Source organism: Eleutherodactylus coqui, chromosome 1 (assembly GCF_035609145.1).
Source record: "Eleutherodactylus coqui strain aEleCoq1 chromosome 1, aEleCoq1.hap1, whole genome shotgun sequence".
Taxonomy (NCBI): domain Eukaryota; kingdom Metazoa; phylum Chordata; class Amphibia; order Anura; family Eleutherodactylidae; genus Eleutherodactylus; species Eleutherodactylus coqui.
The window spans coordinates 287,318,793-287,332,699 of record NC_089837.1 but is presented as its reverse complement, the minus strand read 5'-3'; positions in this window follow the sequence as shown (position 1 = coordinate 287,332,699).

Below are 13,907 nucleotides of genomic sequence, written 5' to 3'. Positions count from 1 at the left end.
CAGATGATGCAGGGCAGATGATGAAACATGGCAAATTTTTTCCCTGCCAGATTCCATATAATTTTGACAAGATATACATACATGTGAATACATACATAGAGTCACTGAAGGCAGTAAAAACCCCAAAAGATGAAAAATTGGGAATCACATAAATAAGGTCCCTGTTAAAATATAACTTTTAATGAATATACATTAAAATAATTGGCCAAAAAGACAAGGCACACATGTAAGGACAACCCACATAGCTATGGTTAATAATATGACTCCATACCATATGGGCATCCACTCCAAACAATTGGGAGAGTTTTCATAAAAGTGTTGACTCTCAAAAATCCTCTCTTCTCATTAAAGTCATTCAGTTCAGAAGACCCTGAGTCAGGTTCTGGGTACTTCCCACTCTATTACTCACTCTGTAATATCAATATACAGTATGATATATATATATATATATATATATATATATATTAGCTGATATACCCGGCTTCTCCCGAGTTAATTTGGTACTGATGTTTACCTGGTGTTCACATGGAAAATCTTATGAAGTCGTGGTTACTTTAGAGATACTGAGGAAAAACATATGTTCACCATTTTGCATAGTTCTCTGCGTTACCCAGGAAACACCACGTGGAGGCAACCATGCGACGTTTCCTTTATATAAAATGACATCAGGGAGTGAGAGAATTAGATTACGTACATAAAATTTGGACACTAATTCTTTTGCGCTTAGAATTGAATAACCGAGTTGGGACCCATTAGCTTTTCCTATTTATGACATAATCAATGCTCGTGCCAAATTTCATGTTTCTATGACATTGGGAAGTGAGAGATTTAGATTATGTACGTAAAATTTGGACGGTAATTCTTTTGCGGATAGAATTGAATAATGGAGTTGGGACCCATTAGCTTTTCCTATTTATGACATAATCAATGCTCGTGCCAAATTTCCCGTTTCTATGACACCGGAAAGTGAGAAAATTACATTCCGCACGTAAAATTTCGACGCCAATTCTTTTGCACTAGAATTGAATAATCGAGTTGGGACCTATGAACTTTTCCTATTTATGACATAATCAATGCTCGTGCCAAATTTCACGTTTCTATGACACCGGAAAGTGAGAAAATTAGATTCCGTACGTAAAATTTGGACGCTAATTCTTTTGCGCTTAGAATTGAAAATTCGAATTGGGACCCATTACTTTTTCATATTTATGACACAATCAATGCCCGTGTCAAATTTCATGTTTCTATGACATTGGGAAGTGAGAGATTTAGATTATGTACGTAAAATTTGGACGCTAATTCTTTTGCGCATAGAATTGAATAATTGAGTTGGGACCCATTAGCTTTTCCTATTTATGACATAATCAATGCTCGTGCCAAATTTCACGTTTCTATGACACCGGAAAGTAAGAAAATTACATTCCGTACGTAAAATTTGGACGCTAATTCTTTTGCGCATAGAATTGAATAATGGAGTTGGGACCCATTCGCTTTTCCTATTTATGACATAATCAATGCTCGTGCCAAATTTCCTGTTTCTATGACACCGGAAAGTGAAGAAATTACATTCCGCACGTAAAATTTGGACGCTAATTCTTTTGCGCATAGAATTGAATAATCGAGTTGGGACCTATTAGCTTTTCCTATATATGACATCATCGATGCTCGTGCCAAATTTCCCGTTTCTATGACACCGGAAAGTGAAAAAATTACATTCCGCACGTAAAATTTTGACGCTAATTCTTTTGCGCATAGAATTGAATAATCGAGTTGGGACCCATTAACTTTTCCTACTTATGACATAATCAATGCTCGTGCCAAATTTCACGTTTCTACGACATTGAGAAGTGAGAGATTTAGATTATGTACGTTAAATTTCGACGCCAATTCTTTTGTGCTAGAATTGAATAATCGAGTTGGGACCCAATTACTTTTCCTATTTTGGAGATAATCTATGCTTGCGCCAAATTTCATGTTTCTACGACATCGGGAAGTTGGAGAACTTTTGGCGAGTCAGTCAGTCAGTGAGTGAGTGAGTCAGCCAGTGAGTCAGTGAGGGCTTTCGTCTTTATATATATAGATATACTAGCTGATATCCCCGACTTCGCCCGAGTTAATTTGGTACTGGTGTTTATCTAGTGTTCACACGGAAAATCTTATGAAGTCGTGCTTACTTTAGAGATACCGGAAAAACATATGTTCACCATTTTGCATTATTCTCTGCGTTACCCAGGAAACACCACGTGGAGGTAACCATGTGACGTTTACTTTATATAAAATGACATCAGGAAGTGAGAGAATTAGATTACGTACATAAAATTTGAACATCTTTTGCGCATAAAATTGAATAATCAAGTTGAGACCCATTAACTTTTCCTATTTATGACATATTCAATGCTCGTGCCAAATTTCCCGTTTCTATGACACCGGAAAGTGAAAAAATTACATTCCGCACGTAAAATTTGGACGCTAATTGTTTTGCACTAGAATTGAATAATCGAGTTGGGACCTATGAACTTTTCCTATTTATGACATAATCAATGCTCGTGCCAAATTTCACGTTTCTATGACACCGGAAAGTGAGAAAATTAGATTTCTTACGTAAAATTTTGGACGCTAATTCTTTTGCGCATAGAATTGAATAATCGAGTTGGGACACATTAACTTTTCCTATTTATGACATAATCAATGCTCGTGCCAAATTTCACGTTTCTGACACCGGAAAGTGAGAAAATTAGATTCCGTACGTAAAATTTGGACGCTAATTCTTTTGCGCTAGAATTGAATAATCGAGTTGGGACCTATGAACTTTTCCTATTTATGACATAATCAATGCCCGTGCCAAATTTCCTGTTTCTATGACACCAGAAAGTGAGAAAATTAGATTCCGTACGTAAAATTTGGACACTAATTCTTTTGCGCATAGAATTGAATAATCGAGTTGGGACCCATTAGCGTTTCCTATTTATGACATAATCAATGCTCCTGCCAAATTTCCCGTTTCTATGACACCGGAAAGTGAAAAAATTACATTCCGCACGTAAAATTTTCGACGCCAATTCTTTTGCGCATAGTATTGAATAATCGAGTTGGGACCCATTAGCTTTTCCTCTTTATGACATAATCAATGCTCCTGCCAAATGTCCCGTTTCTATGACACCGGAAAGTGAGAAAATTAGATTCCGTACGTAAAATTTCGACGCCAATTCTTTTGCGCTAGAATTGAATAATGGAGTTGGGACCCATTAGCTTTTCCTATTTATGACATAATCAATGCTCGTGCCAAATTTCCTGTTTCTATGACACCGGAAAGTGAAGAAATTACATTCCGTACGTAAAATTTGGACGCTAATTCTTTTGCGCATGGAATTGAATAATGGAGTTGGGACCCATTAGCTTTTCCTATTTATGACATAATCAATGCTCGTGCCAAATTTCCTGTTTCTATGACACCGGAAAGTGAGAAAATTACATTCCACACGTAAAATTTGGACGCTAATTCTTTTGCGCATAGAATTAAATAATCGAGTTGGGACCTATTAGCGTTTCCTATTTATGACATAATCAATGCTGGTGACAAATTTCCCGTTTCTATGACACCGGAAAGTGAAAAAATTACATTCCGCACGTAAAATTTCGACGCCAATTCTTTTGCGCTAGAATTGAATAATCGAGTTGGGACCCATTAGCTTTTCCTATTTATGACATAATCAATGCTCGTGCCAAATTCCCCGTTTCTATGACACTGGAAAGTGAAAAAATTACATTCCGCACGTAAAATTTCGACGCCAATTCTTTTGCGCATAGAATTTAATAATCGAGTTGGGACCTATGAACTTTTCCTATTTATGACATAATCAATGCTCGTGCCAAATTTCACGTTTCTGACACCGGAAAGTGAGAAAATTAGATTCCGTACGTAAAATTTGGACGCTGATTCTTTTGCGCATAGTATTGAATAATCGAGTTGGAACCCCTTACCTTTTCCTATTTATGACATAATCAATGCCCGTGCCAAATTTTAAGTTTCTATGGCATTGGGAAGTGACAGATTTAGATTATGTATGTAAAATTTCGATGCCAATTCTTTTGTGCTAGAATTGAATAATCGAGTTGGGACCCAATTATTTTTCCTATTTTGGAGATAATCTATGTTTGTGCCAAATTTCATGTTTCTACGACATCGGGAAGTTGGAGAACTTTTGGCGAGTCAGTCAGTCAGTGAGTGAGTCAGTGAGGGCTTTCGTCTTTATATATATAGATATATATATATAGTTCACTATTGATATTTTGTACAGCACTACAGCACACATATGAATGAAGACTTGCACCCCAAAATGGAAACCCCTGTTTGTCCTGTGTTCAGAAACATACCTGTTGTAGCCCCAATCTTCTGATAGGATGCATGGCTAGGCCTATAATGGAGGGAACACCCATTGGGTTTCAGGGCGCAAAAGAATAAGTTCCAGGCCCCATTGCACACTTGTAGAGCCATTAAATTTCCAAAATAATAGAACACCCCCAAAAGTGACCCAATTTTGAAATCAAGACACCCTAGCTCATTTATCTAGGGGTGTACTGAGCATTTTGGCCCCACATTTTTATATTTTTAAATTATTATTAAGCAAGTAAAAAATAAATACAATTTCATTTTTTTCACAAATTTGTCACTTTCATGACCGTTTTCTTTGATTCTAGCAGGGTCTGTTCAAAAAGGGTGTTTAAAAAAAAAAAAAGCAGTACTTACCTCCCCAGACATTCTGCGGTGCTGCTGCAGGCTGTCGCTCCCTCCTCGTCTCCGACAGAGCATTGCTTTCCTGGATGCGGGGCTTGAAATCCCCGCCTCCAGAAAGCTAATGCTGTGATTGGCTAACTCACGCGGCGTCAGCCAATCACAGCCATTCAATGACATCATTGAATGGCTGTGATTGGCTGACACCACCTGAGAGTATGGGACCATCTGGGACGCCAACTTCGACAACCTACAGATTTGCACAATCTAGAGGCTCAGTTACAGCAAAAGTGGACCAGTAGGCTGCAGGATACCATACAGAACCTGTATATCTGCATGCCCGCCCATATCACATCTTGCATCCAAGCTAGAGGAGACCCCACAGTGTACTAGAGCCTCCCTTCAAGTGTTCAGTTTTCCACACTAATTTAACCTTTTGCTATGATATTATAATCACTTACTAATGTCAATGTAACAATCACACATGTAAAGTTTCATTTTTTTTTTGACCATAAAGTATAAGCCATCTAGTATTACTTTGTTTAGTTATTCCTTTCAATTTGAAAAGTCCTTCTCAGTTGTGTCATGTGATCTCATTATGGGAATTGGATGGCTTTGTACTCTCTCAAGAGTCACTATTTCAGTCACCACATTACTGTATGATGAAACTGCATGGACTGTTTCCCACAGGGTCTTCACAGTGGGGAAGAAGAGCAGAAACTCCTATCACAGTTACTAATGAGGTTAAGAGGCTCCTGTCACAGTTATCATGAAGGAGATGGCAGGTCATCCTCCTGACTGTCTACTTTAGCTTATTTAGGCCGCCTGCAATTCTCGCAGCGGGATCCGACCTGCGCCCCTGCAGTGAGCACTGCGGCTCACCTTCATCCTCGTTTTCCTCGAGACCCACTCAGGAATCGAACATGCTGCGATTTGTTTTCCGCGTGTGTTTTCACGCAGACAAATCATGGCCATGTGCATAGGATTGCGTTTTGTAATGCAATCCTATGCAGGCGGGCATGGGCGGAAATTCTGCAGGAAATCCCGCTGCGGAATTTCCACCTGTGTGCAGGGGGCCTTAGATGAATATAGAAGGTGTTGATAATGCAGTGTCTTCTCAGCAGGCAGAGATGGTATTGGCTCTAGCTGGTCATTTGATGCAGTGCTGATGTATCATGGAATTGTGCGGGGTATCTAAAAAGATGGTGTTTGATGGACTCTGCACTGCATAGAATTAAGTGCCTGTCATACTCCGGGAATCTCATCTATATTGCAATCAGGTGAGGAATGCAGTGATGGAAAAATATATTTTCGCTGGAGTGACCATTTAGGCCTCCTGTCCACGGGTGTTGTGGTATCCCGCAGCGGATCTCCGCCTGAGGAGCCGCCACCCGGGAGCAGGAGTCGGCAGATGAATCTGCGTGGTCAAGCCTATCTGACAGGTAGGCTGACCGCGGAAAATCGTGGTAATTCGCAGCATCCTGCAAATTGCCGGCCGCGAGCGGAGAATCGCAATGATTCTCTGCTTGTGGACACGGGGCCTGCGCTTTCCATAGCAATGCTATGGAAAGCTTCAGACAGCATGATTCGCCGGCAATTTACCGCCAGCGAAATCACGTCCATGGAAAGGGGGCCTAAAGATCAGTTTTCTCAACTAGACAGCACCTCCAATTCTAGCAATTAAATCATTTCTGTGATACTGTTTGGATAATAATAATTTTCCCAATACATATGCCATAAAGAATAGCAGCTAGCAAAGGCCATTTAACTTAGTCACATCCCCACAAAACTGAATATTTTTCTGTTTCCAAGGAAGAAAAAAAATATGTATAGCGTATATCATTCAATTTCAATGCCCACTGATACCTTCTTGCTCGAAAATCCATAAATCAGGTTTATCATAGGAATCTACTTGGCCATTCTTGTCCATATAGAACAATGGGTGAAATAGAATAAGAGAAAGGTTCACAGGTTTTATAATCCATCAACTTGCAAGGCATTTCATTCAGTGAACAGTTGTCACATTTTGATGAAATTATAATTGAAAGCATACATTCCGAGCATAATTGAAATGTGAGCATTGCAAATGTCATGAATACTTCATCAAATTTTAGAGACGATCCATGGGTAAACTAAGGATTACCTAACAAGGCAATCGAGAATATATAAGATGTACAAAGTATATTTTGCTGGAATATACCTTTAAAGCTAGAAAGCACTACAAAAGAAGAAAAGACTGTTTTTCTTGGGTCCACATTCAAAGGCTGCTGGTGACTGTAACAACTACTTACAACTTTAATTTACAGTATGATATAATCTTTTCCATATATATAGAAAGACTACACCTTTTACATCAGCACTCAGTTTACACTGCATTTGTGCATTGTGTTGGATGTCCATGATTGAAATATGACACCAAACATATGTCCCAAAAATAACCACCTGTATGCAATACAGTTGAAAAAAGGTGGCATTAATTCCTGTTGCGTCCTGTATGCACTTTTTGAGGACTCCCTTATTCAACTATGCTTTTCAATATAGTTAGCTCTTTCCCAATATCCAGCGTATATGTAGCGCAGAAGTTGGAAGGGAATGTATGGAGCTGCTTCAGGAACTGAGCCCACTCCATATGTAGTGGGTGTCGTTCTACAACTAACACATGCTTGCAATGGCCAAGATTGGAGATTACCCTGATAACAGCAGCGTAACCTCCCTGATGCTCTGGTCAATAGTAGCACAAGATAATACAATAAATTTCATCAAGACCCGAATAAAAAAAATTAAGGAACGAAAAATAATAAAATTCAATGAAAGAGACAATGAATTTCTCCCCACCATAAACCTTAAGCTACTCGGATATAGAAATTTATTTTTTGGACACCACCATAAAATTTCCCAAAAAACTTAATGCAAATATTCCTGTACTGAAAACCTATTGATCGGGTCACATACCAGCGTAAACACGTAAAAAATCCATTTCTAAAGCCAGGCCATCAGAAATAACTGGATCTGTTCAAGCCCTACAGACAGGGATGAGCATTTAAACTATCCCACTTCAATTGATGTTCAAATCATCAGAGCCACCAGAATACTCAAAGAAAATAACAAAACCTCTGTTAGTGACCTGCCATCGACAGCTAGAGGTACTAAGAAAAACTGCACGGAAGCTACATCATACCTTACATAAGGATGACTGCTTGAAAATCATATTTCCAGAACCTCTCCTGCTATGTTACAGGCAGCCTCAAAATTTGAGGAACTTAAAAAGAATCTATCACCTACTTTTATTCCTATGAGCTAGGCTTATGAGCTAAAAGTAAGTGATCTGCTGAGTCTGAGGATGTAAAGGCCCATTTACATGGAACAAGTGTCGGGCAAACGATGCCAGACAATTGTCCCTGTGTATACTTGCTCTCATGCTCTTAAACAGGAGCAAGTATCGCTGAATCGCTGACAGCATGGCCAGCAGGGAGGCGTAGTGGCTAGAGGAGAGTACTCTCCCCGCTCTTCCCCTGCCTCTCTCCATTCACTGTAAGCAGCGGCCATTCAGTACTGAATGACTGCTCTTTATACTGAATGATCGTCGTTCAAGATTATAAGCATGCTTAAAACTGAATAACTGTATGATTCTCATCCAGTCATTCAGTTTCCGCATTCTTTTACATAGGATGATTATCGTTCAAAACCCAGCTGAAGCATGGGGTTTTGAATGATCAGAACGACAATCTACCTGTGTAAAAGGGCCTTAAGTGTTATACTTACCTCCCCCATTGTTCCCCCAGTGTCAATTCTAATTTTATAATGGGCAGACTACTTAACAGCACCACATAATAAATAGAGCAACAACTTCCCAGTGCTGACACCAAGAGAACAATGGGGAAGGTAAGTATAACACTTACATCCCCGGCCACAGACAGGATACCAATCCCCAATGCACAGCAGGACTATAAGTTTCATGGAATACTCCCATGTTCTGCATCCAATGTTATCCACTTGATTCAATGCACTAAATGTTCTATGTTGGATAAACGGGGCAGAAACTTAAAGCAAGGATGAGGTCTCATCACCAAACAATTAAAAACAAAAAGACTCATTTACCTGTGGCTAAACATTTCTATAGCAAAGGTCATAACATAAAACATGAGAGTTGTTATATTATGCATGGAATCCATGCATCCCATGGACATAAGGCCTATGTGTGTGTAGCGTGCAGTGATGAGTTTACTATGCACACACACACATACATTGTTCTCTATGGGAGTGCACACACAGCTGTGGAGATGAGTCTTCTGGCACCCACTTCCATGCATGACAGCACAGGAACAGGGAGTTTGTGAGTATAAAACCTACATACCTGGGTTCTTCGGAACCTGGCTTATAATCTGCAATAACTTAGTTTATGGTGCTCATAGTTGATGACAAGTAGTGTTGCTTGTCGTGATCAGCTGGGCAATAAATTTGAGCCAGCTTTTGCAAAATTGGGTTGGGCCCCATTTTTAGCAAAAATCAACTGAAAATCGTTAATTTAGAGTTGCTAGCACTCTTAACTTTCATTACTGGGGTCTTAAATCCAAATCCCATCAAGGATAAAATCTGCATGGACTTTGAAAAATTCATCCAGATGTTGCCCTGTGTCAGATTAGAACCTACAACTCTGTAAAGCAGCAGTGCTAACAACTGAGCAACCACCCTTATCTATTCTGTTATGGATGAGAAGAACAAAAGGAAGAAGAATAAACACAAAGAGAACATAAAAAAGCATCCTGATTAGAGATGAGCGAGCATACTCGTCCGAGCTTGATACTCATTCGAGTATTAGGGTGTTCGAGATGCTCGTTACTCGAGACGAGTACCACGCGGTGTTCGAGTCACTTTCATTTTCTTCCCTGAGAAATTTGCGCGCTTTTCTGACCAATAGAAAGACAGGGAAGGCATTACAACTTCCCCCTGCGACGTTCAAGCCCTATACCACCCCCCTGCAGTGAGTGGCTGGCGAGATCAGGTGTCACCCGAGTATTAAAATCTGCCCGCCCGCGGCTCGCCACAGATGCATTCTGAGATAGTTCAGGGAAAGTGCTGTTGATGCCGGAGCTGCTATAGGGAGAGCGTTATGAGTGATTTTAGGCTTCAAGAACCCCAACGGTCCTTCTTAGGCCATAGAAATCGCAGATCGCACCTATGTGCGATCTGCGATTCCTGTTCTCTTCTCTATATGCGCTCAATGGGGCAGGCGGCAGCAGCGCCGACCCCATTGAGAACATATAGAAGACAAATCATTCTTCTCTGCCACAGCTGTAACAGCTATGGCAGAGAAGAACGATGTTTGCCCATTGAATTCAATGGAGCCGGCAATACAGCAGGTTCCACTGAAAGCAATGGGCTGCCGGCGTGCGCGGGATGAATTGTCCAGAAATGTGTAAAAATAAAAAAAATATACCGTATATACTGGCGTATAAGGCGACGGGGCGTATAAGACGACCCCCTAACTGTCACCTTATACGCCAGGAATACAGCGGAGCAAAAAATTAAAATCATTACTAACTTCCCCCGGCGCTCTGCAGCGCTGCTGCAGGATGTCGCTCCCTCCTGGTCCCCGGCAGAGAATTGCTTTCTGGACGCAGGGCTTGAAATCCCCGCCTCCAGAAAACAGGGCTAACATCGTTCTTCTCTGCCACAGCTGTTACTGCTGTGGCAGAGGAGAACAATCTTTATGCTGACAGTGCGGGGGGGGGGGGGGGCACTCTTGCCGCTATTGTGGCTTAATAGTGGGACCTGGGAACTTGAGATGCAGCCCAACATGTAGCCCCTCGCCTGCCCTATCCGTTGCTGTGTCGTTCCCATCACTTTCTTGAATTGCCCCAATTTTCACAAATGAAAACCTTAGCGAGCATCGGCGATATACAAAAATGCTCGGGTCGCCCATTGACTTCAATGGGGTTCGTTACTCGAAACGAACCCTCGAGCATCGCGAAAATTTCGTCCCGAGTAACGAGCACCCGAGCATTTTGGTGCTCGCTCATCTCTAATCCTGATGTTGCCTTGGTCACTTTTGAACTTACAATTCCAGTGCTAACAGCTTGAACCACAACACTTGCTTGTTCTACTCTGGATGAGAAGTAGAACAACAAGAAGAATAAAATTATACAAAACACTCAAGCTTTTCCAAACACGCTACTACTGTCCAGAATAAATCTGCTGGAAAGGCATCATGTTGTTGGCATTCAGGACACTAATACTGGAGCTCAGAACTATACATAGTTGTAAGGGAGAGCGACATTGTGGTAGTGTAGTGGCCTGAAGTCTATATTTCTGACCCCTCCATAATTGTCATACATGTCTTGTCTTCAGTGTGGATGCACTGTGCAAACTGTCTTGTCTGCTGTTATGTGTATTGCACAGTTGCCGCATATGAAAGGTTAAGGCATCTGAAAGTGGCTGGGATATGTCAGGAAAAATATCAATATCTGTCTAGTCACGTGATGTCTGTACCCTATAAATGTAAGTGATTGGGGTGTGGTTGAGGAGTTCATGATCTTCAATTGTAGGAGAGGAGTGAGAGTGTCAGCCACATGGAGGTACTTTTAACCCTCATGTGGTGAAGAGATTGGAGGCTGAGGAAAGGTATCCTGATGTCCCTATCCCCTTTATCTGAGAGTGGGAGCTGAGTGGAGAGAAGAGTCCGCCATGCAGTGATCCAAGTTCTGAATCAAGTGAGTGTCTGTGGAGTGATCCTACCCCCATCCTACTCCGAAGTGTTTCCCTTCGAGGAGCGGTACCTTACAGATAACATGGACTGCAGGATTGGTGTCATCCTGTGTCTCCTCCTTGACCTCAACTCTACTGTCCTGCCTGCACTGGGGTCTGGGTGGCCACTGGGGCACCACAGTAGCAGCCACTGAAAGAGGGCTATGCAGCAGGCTGTATCCCTACGTTAGGGAGCAGCAATGGACCAGAAAGACTACCAGGGGCCCTGATGACATGGGGGCGAAGAAGCCAAGCTAATGGAGCATCAACCAGACCTCTGTGTTGAAACACCCTGCAGCATATTGGAAAAGAGGGAGTCTCCCTCTACTCAGTACATAACACTAGCCCGTTACATAGTTTTCATATCCTGGTCAGGCCCTGAACCCAACAATATGTTAGCCTTATTGTCTGACTCATTATGCTTACGGCAATACCAAATCTATATAGTTTTTTTTTTCTAGGATTAATACTTTTGCAGAATAAAAACTGTTTTCAAATAATTTCTTTTTGTCCTTCTGCATTCCAAGAGGCATAATTTTAATTTTTCAACATCAAAGGAGCATTGTCAGGGCTTTTTTTTTCAAGATAAGTTCTCTTTTCTTTAGTACCATGTTTGGGTATAGGGAACTTATTGATTTACTTTCTTTGGAGGGGGGAAGAGGGGCTGAACAAAAATTAGCAATTCGGGAACTCTTTATTTTCTTCTATTTTCTTCAAAGTTCTCAGTTTGGAATAAATAGTATATTAATTTTATAGTACATTATTATGAATGCGGTGATACTAATAATGTGTATTTTTAATTATTTTTATATTTTCCCAGGAATATAATAAAAGTTTTTTTTTGTTTTTTTATTAGAATTTTTAATTATTTTTTCTGTAAGTTTTAGAATACTTTTTTTACATTTTTTTAGTCGCACTACCGAACTTGATCCTGTGATTCTCCAATTGTTTCTGTAATATATTGCAATACTTCTGTATTGATATATGTAAAAATGTAAGTTATCAGTGTTGGCTGGGTTAACATCACATTTGTGGAAAGCTTCAAATGTACATGCCCCATTACAGCCTAAGCACCCAAGCGATTTTTCACATGGACCAATAATCCATGTGAAAAAAGTAATTGCATGTCCTATTGTCAATTTTTACGGATGAGAATAATACATGGAATGTGTAATATCCATGTGGTGTTCAATGTGAATTGTGCCCAAATTTCTTGGGTGCAACTTGCAATAATGTTGTGTGAATCCTGCCTAAGATAGCCTGGAGAGTGGGTCCAAATGCAATGCCCAGGAGTGTGAAACATGGTGAAGGGCTGTCAAAAATGTAATGGTAGACATTCCCTCCAATGATAGCCAGTCTTACTAGGTCTCATCACACCAGGCAGTTTTTGGACAAAATTGGTGAATTTGCAAACAGGTAACTCACTTTTACTTAAATAACTGAAGTTCAATGCAAAACCTGTAAAAGGGCCCCCAGCTTTATTCATAATACTAACTATGGGTGCAACCGCATCCCCTATAGTTATGCCAGTGAATAGCATGTATTCACACTGACTCCTCAGGATAAGTTTCCTCTCTCTAATGAAAGCACTCCCTTCTGCTGGTAGTTTACTTTTAGTGGGGTGTTTACTTTCTTCACACTAGGGATTTTGAGTCCCAGGTAGCAGCTAGCTTGCTGGCCAACTTCACTAGTCCTCATGACTGGCAGGGTCTCTCCTCAACTATCCATCTTTGGGTTCTTGGCAGGTAAGCCCAGACTTTCCTCTGCAGGGCCTACAATTTCCAAAGCAGAGGTAAAGACCCCCTTCCTCTTCTGCACTAGCTATGTGGTGAGTAGTGGCTCTTCCCACACACAGCAGGAATTAGCATGGAACACAGTCATTGGCTGACTGTTCTTAGAAGTTTCTAGTAGTTTCCAGACTGTTTGCGGAGTTTAGACAGTGACCACACCCATGAGTGGGAAGTTAACCTGTAGGCCTCCCTCACAGATGCGTTCGGCAAAGTGCAGCTATTTTACTTACGCTGGGTTAAGCATACATTATCATTGATGAGGTGCGCTAAACATATCATATCTACAAGATTACTTGGTTGCTCTTGCTGGAAACAATCACAAAATAAAAAACAGAACATACTCACCTCTCCTCTACCCCCCCCCCCCCAAAAAACCCCTCCCCCCCAAAAAACAGCTGAATCGCTACCACAGCCCCAATGCTGACTTCCTGTTGTACGGCCCGGCAAAAGTCAGGTGACCGCTATGGCCACTTAGAGGTCGCTTCATCACCAACTTCTGGTATCATAGTGCCCAGGATGAGAGTGCTGGTGCCAGGAGTTCGGGCAGTGACTCTGCAGTCTCTGATGGGCTGCAGTGGTCATCTGACTTCCACTGGGCCATACATCAGAAAACCAGCACTGGGGCTATGGGAGACACTCAG